This window comes from Tigriopus californicus, chromosome 12, assembly GCF_007210705.1.
Source record: "Tigriopus californicus strain San Diego chromosome 12, Tcal_SD_v2.1, whole genome shotgun sequence".
Classification (NCBI taxonomy): Eukaryota; Metazoa; Arthropoda; class Copepoda; order Harpacticoida; family Harpacticidae; genus Tigriopus; species Tigriopus californicus.
The window spans coordinates 12,770,754-12,777,916 of NC_081451.1; positions in this window are offsets into that span (position 1 = coordinate 12,770,754).

The window sequence follows — 7,163 nt, forward strand, 5'->3', positions numbered from 1 at the left end:
GTACAGCAGCAATCTCATGGAGCCTGTTAACTAAAAGACCATGATCTACCTTGTCAAAGGCCTTGGCGAAGTCGAGATAAACTACATCAACTGATTCATGGCTCTCCATCCCCTCAATAACCTGCTCTATATGCTCAATCAGTTGGGTAACCGTGCTAAAATGTGCTCGGAACCCATGCTGGCTTGGAGGAAGGACTTCATGGATATCAAGAAATTCAACAAGTTTGAACTTCATGATCTTCTCAAACACCTTCGCAATACTCGAAGTGAGAAAGATCGGCCTATTATTACTGGGGAGTGACTTATTTCCTCCTTTGAAAATTGGAACCACATGAGCTGCGTTCAGAGAAGAGGGGAACTTGCCCTGGTCCAAGATCCAACGCAACAATTCCGAGAAAACAGGAGCAAGGAACAGTGATCATCTCATCAGAAACTGAGATGTCACCCCATCAGGGCCAGGGGAGCTCGAGAGTCTCAAGTCCCTGATGGCCTCTAAAGCATCTTCATCTGTGACTACGAGATCATCAAAATGCTCAACTTGACAAGCCTTGCCAGTCCCAACAAACTCGTCAATAGGGCAATAGGCTGTTGCTCCTAAACTCAGTGGAGTTGAAAACACACTAGAGAACTGATCTCCAAGTATGTTAGCCATAGTCTCTGCATTGTCTATGGCTTTCCCATCGACCTCAAAAGACGTTACAGGATGTTTGATCTTTCTCTTAAAGTTTGCATAAGAGAAAAACGCCTTTGGATTCGACCTCACCTCATGGACAACTCTACTTTCTTTGTTCAACTGACCTGTCTCAATGGAGGCCTTTATTCTACATTGGATTAAATCCAACTTTCTTTGAAGGCTAGCCACAACTATCGGATTCAAAGTGCTCTGGAGCCTTTTTGCTAATTTCCAATTGCTTTGAAACAATTGCTTCCTATACTTCGGAATTATAGAATGTGCCCCGCCCTGTGGAACACATTCAGAGATTGCTAAAGTGGAACAGACGTCTTCAAAAACTAGAATCATTTTGTCTAAGGCTACATCTACGGACGATTCATTTTTCAGCATTGAAATGAGATCAAGCTCCCCTAACCTTTCTATAACCAACGGCCAATGTTCATCTTTAAACTTGAACTTTGCCAGACCGACCTTTTTGGCCGGTCTTACTCTAGATCACGCCGGCTTTTGAGTAATGGTCGACCCTATCTCGAGAACATGATGATCTGACAGATTACTAGGTGTCACATGGACATACTGGATCAGATCAGGGTCATTGGAAAAAAAAAGTCAAGAACGCTACTCGCTCCGGAGGCTACACCAACATGCTGAGAGAGATTGCGCAAGATCGCAAATTCCTCCAGCTTTTCGAACGACTGTGACGTCGATTTCGATACGGGAATATACCCATCTGGACTAGCCTCCCACTCTACAACACTAGCCGGAAAATTGAAGTCCCCTACAAAGAAAACCTTTGAGCAAACTGACTGGTCCAACTCATTTCCTATGAATTTGAGAGCTGACAAGAACGAGCTTACTGAACAAGAGGGGGGCCTATATATTGTTACAATGGACAGATCAAGACCTTGGAGGCGACATACTAAGACCTCTACTTCTCCATTAGACATTTTTACATGACTAATCCGCAGGTCATTTCTAACATATAGACATACGCCCCCATGCGGAAAAGTGGGATTGTCAGGGCGTACTCCATCACATCGAACTAAATTGAAACCAACCATGGCCAACTCTTCATCTAAGACGCCAGGTCGAAGCCAGGTTTCTGTCATGGAAATGAACGAGATCTGCCTATCAAAAGCTAGTTCCTCAAGAACCTTGATCTTTGTGCTGTCTTTTTTTGGAAATAAGACAATGCACATTCAAATAAAGCCCTTTTATGGGCAGATAGCCCGTCGATGGACTGGAGCTATCAAATATTTAACTAGGCTCTCTAACCTTAAAAAATCCTGTTTTTGGACAAAGCTAATCTTAGGTGGAGGATAAGAGAACCTTTGAGGAGAGAGTAAAAGGGGAGGAGAAGAGGGAGAAGGATCTCTGGCCGCCACCTGAGCATGCGATCTAAGAGATACGTGGGGCTCATGGCGACCAGAGGGGGCTTAGGGCTACAAGGTTTGGGCAGAAGGGAGGTTAAAGGAATTGAGGGTGAGGTTGTAGGAGAGGGAGGGGAACAAGGGGAGGGAAATAGGGAAGGAAAGAGGAAAGGGGTGGGGTAAGTCTGTTGAGAGAGAACTGCTGTCTCTTCCTCCTAGTGCCCCTGAGATGGGCCTTTGTGCATTTGAAATTGAGGCATACCTGGTGCCTCAAAGATCTCATGCACATAAATGGGTGGAAAAAGCTACACCCCTGTTTGAGACAACCCTTATCATTGAATTTGAGAAGGCCAAACTCTCTAAGTTTGGGACACCATTCTGGGTGAGCCAGTTTACACCCTTTACCTGCCTTTTTGCATTTCTGTCGTTTATGGACATCGCAATTTTCGAGAGCATTCCCTACTATGCTCTTTTTGATCTCTATGACCTCTTTGACTACAAGGGGCGTTTGAATCAAATGAAGAGTGTCAGTGCCTGTGTCCCTTTTGCCTACACTTGACTGGTTCATCCCACAGTCAAGTAGTGGCTGGGTGTGACCAACCCAAGCTATTAAAGCTTCCATAATGAAAGGCTTATTGATAGAGGACGGAGTTTTCCCATCCAAAACCAGCTCAAGACGGTTCCAAGCCCTTTCAGAAAGTCCCTTCAATAAAACTTCCATTGTTATTGAAAGCAAGGCTATTTAAGGGATCCTAAGTGAAAATACTTGAGACTTGAACAAAGAATATAGAGAAATAATCTGGAGGCTTCCTTCAGTTTCAAGAGAAAAACCGTTAGAAATGAGCGAGAGGAAAATAAAAGATGAAAAAGTAGAAGAAGAAGAAGAAGACAGAGCCAAGAGAGCCAAAGAGAGAAACCAGCGCGTGTGAATGAGAACCAGCGGTAGAGCAGGTAAACAACACACGTGCTAGGTGGAAACCAAGGAGGAACGTACTCCCTGGGGACAGACAAGAAGACGAGAATAGGTGATTTCACTAGGTTGGGGCTGCCAACAGAGAAGAAGAGATAAGAGTCGGTCGACTACGATGATCTTCTCTTGGCAGACCAGCTAGCTAGCCTCAGCCAACATACACCAACTCGACTACAGGAACAAGCTAACATCAATGGAATGGAATCTAACAAAAGAAGGTTCTAGAACCCAAATTTGTATTGAAAATAGGAAACTAAACTGATTGTAAACAACAAGAAAAATCGACTACATTTACAAGTACATGAAATGAACAAACCCTACAATAAAAACAAAATGAACTACTCCTTAAGCCAAAACTACATGAAGTAACCTAGAATTGGGATAAAACATATTGACAGACGAAAAAAGTGAAATACGACACGAGCATAAAAGTAAAAGATATAAGACTAAACTACTAGAGATAGGAAGAGATGAAAGCTAAAGAACAAAAGTTTCTTACCTTAAGCAGCCACGCGACCACTTACACAACACAACACACTCAGACCGGCCGTTTGAAAAGATCAGGCCGATAGGAGGCTTGGGCGGAGGCTGGCGGAATTGGCCTCCTCGGTTCCCCTTTGAATAGGTCGGCGCCTGGCAGATGGTAACAAAAAGTGTCTAGGAGACATTTTCTGAAGGGGAGGAATAGCCGACACTTTTTCTCGTAAAAGAGCATCCTCCACCTTAGCTTTTTTATCTGTCTGACGACGCATTCAGTTTGGTCAGCATATAGAGGATCGGAAGAAGTGTGGCCCTCCACACCTTCCATAACCTCAAGACCGTGTTCTTCGAGCACATCTGCCATTGCCACCTCGTGTCTCGCAGCACTAACTCCAATCTGCAACATGGCACCGAGTTGTTGGGAAATTGATTGCCCCTCTTTCCCGACATGGCCATCTACGAACCACCACAAGCGTCGTGCCTCACGCCACTGAAAGCCCCTCAAAGTATGGGATGAGGCAAAGTGAGCACTGGCGATTGTTCCTTTGCATTGTAACTCAATACCCCTCACTTTGCTCTGGGCCTCTAATTACCGTTCTGTAAGAGACATGCAAGTGCCATAAAATGATTTGGTTCAATTGTTCTTATTCATCTTCTAAAGTCAAGAGTGCTTAGCATAAATATCGTCTCTTTGCGCTCTCAATGTATAAAAGGCCCACTCACTGATAAGACAAAGATTTATGAATGCCGGCCAATAGCATTATAATTGTGCAATAAGGTATCCAAATGGCGCCAAAAATGTGCAACAAGGCAGTCCAAAGGCGCCATAAATGTGCAAAAAGGCAGCCCAATGGCGCTAAAAATATGGAACAAGGCCTGCCAATGGCAATAACTAACGAATTGAAAACTAACGGGAGACACAAGAAGTGCAGTCTCATGTATCAGCTTTTCGATGTGCTTTGGTTTTATTGATCCGGTAGCATCCTTCAAATCAGACATGGACAAATCTTCAAGTAGCATTCCAGATCAACCTTACATTCAAGGACGAGCTCTGTCCGGCAACTCAAATTCGTTGATAGATCAAAAAATCATAAAAAATGAAAAGGTAAAAAATACATGAAATATGACCTTTCATTTCAATAGCACTGGAATTACAATCCCTGAAAAACCAAGGAAACCAACACAATATTAGGCCTGTGAGTGAACATGACGTTTCAGAAATCATAAACACAGAAATATAGTATTAGTAGCTACTTTGATGAGCATTCTAACACAGTTGTGAAACAACTGGCTGCGGTTATAGTTAAACCACCTACAAAATTGGTAAATAAATTCCTCAATGAGGGTACTTTCCGGACAAACTAAAGGAAGCAAAGGAAATTCCATTATTTAAAGCCGCAAGATACCTGATGCTACCAACTAAAATTCGGTCACTATGCATTCTTAGTATGCTTTCAAAAGTCGTTAAAGAGGCTGTGCGTATGCATATAATCACCTTCTTCAACTCTACATGTTATAAATTCCAAGCAAAGAAACCAAACTCAATTTGATAAATAACTCTTGTTGACTTCTTGCTTGTCATTTTGTTTATTGTTGTTGTTGTTTATTGTTGAGAGCCACTCACAGGCACAATGTGTATAAAAGAGTAATGGCACAATTGGGAAAAATATTTAAACCGAGAGAATAGAAAAGAAGCACTATTAATTAACTGCTCAAGAAGTAGAACACATACGATAAGAAAACAAATTAATTGCTTCCGGTCCAAATCAAGTTTTTGAAAGAAGCAGACGAACTGGATAGACGAGTGGCCAGGGGGAGCGCATTCCATGAATCCACCGTCATGATAGAAAAGGTATGAGGGAGATGGTTGTAGCGCAGTTGATTAACGCGCGACCGAGCTATGCTCGGGTTCATACAGGGTGTAAAGAAATTAAGGGCCTCCATGGCTGTTTTTCAAAACATTTCTCCCTACTCGAAGATTTTTTTGACATTGAACCATAAGCATTCATTAAGAGGAATTGTTAAGAACCTAATGACATATTACAAATGGTTAAACGATATCCTGGAGGCGATGGGTAGCCCTCTGATAAAATACCGTCAAAACAATGTCTGAAAATTCAAGTGAGCGCAGTCTGAAGGTCAGAACCAAGGCTAAGGGCGTCCTGAAGGCCGGCAAAGACCAAGGAACGTTAGTGAGCCTTTCAGTGTTCATCCTCAAACCATTGGAAAGTGGAGAAACTCAAAAAAATGCCATAAATCCTTTTAGAACAGACCGGACCGATGGCGGAAATCTGGATTTTCAAGACTCAATCTTTAGGTGGCTAAACATCAGAAGGTTACTAATCTCCTTTGGAGTAAAATCGGATCATTCGTGGTATGGTGTTGGGTTTTTCAATAATCCCTTTTAATGAAAACTGGACATTCAATCTGATCAAATCATTATTTGAGTTAGGGGGTAGGATTTTCAGAAGCGACAAAGAGCGGCCCTTAATTTCTTTCCACCCTGTAGGTTCGATCCTAGGTCTCCCTTCCCCCTTGCAGTCGATCATCGCCTCGAACGGCGGACCCTGAACCCTAAATGGGACAGTAAAAACCATTGTCAATCATCCAACCGTCTGAGATGAAACTCCAAAGTCGATCTTTCACCAAACGCTCCATGAGCTTACCACAAACACTAGTTAGAGATATTGTACGATAATTAGAAGTCTGCCTAGCGTCGCCCCCTTTCAAGAACGGGAATATGTTCGCGCTACGCCAATCCAGTGGAACTTCCCCAGACGACATAGAACAGGAGAAGATAAGCGAGAGGGCGAAGTCTACACATCCACCAAGTTCTTTTAACAAGCTAGATGTTATTCCATCAGGACCAGGACGTGTAGAATACTTCTGCCTCAGAACCAAGCCCGTGTCGAAGTCAACTTTCATCTTATCATTCCCTTGATTGGACTCAATTTCTCCTCGTTTTGATGAAACCCATGGCTCAAACGTTGACTAAAAAAACTTATTAAATATTTGCACCTTTTCATGCTTAGCGTCAATCATATTCCCTTGACTGTCCAGTATTGGCCCAATGCGGGATTTACCAGCTTTTTTGAAATAGCCGTAAAAGCATTTCAGACTTTTCGTCTCTGCCAATTTCTCTTCGTAAGCTTCCTTGGCTTTGCGTATATCGACTTTAATCTGTTTAGCGAAAATTGCATGTTCGTTCTTGTGCTCGACTCTATTCGACGACCTAAATTTTGCCCAAAGTCTATCACATTTCCTTATCTGACCCAAGAGATGCTGGGACAACCATGGTGGCTTTCCGTTGTTCCTCTTTAGGCGTAGTGGAACAAACATTAAAGAACCTTCGTCTATGATATTTTTGAAACACTCCCAAGCCAGTTGACGAGGAACAAAACACAAGTTGGTTCCAGTCAAAACTATTTATGTATTTTTTAAAACCATCAAAATTAGCTCTAGTATAATCTGGAATCCTGTGTTGACCCTCATTGAATTTACGAGTATATGTGGAAGCAAGTCCCACTAGTAATGGAAAGTGATCGCTTAATATAAGTTCTGGTCTACACTCCACAAAGTGGACCAGATCGGACGAATTTGTAAACACCAAATCTAGGATATTGCCAGCTGTGTGCGTCGGATTTGTCACGAGTTGCTTCAAAAACCCGTT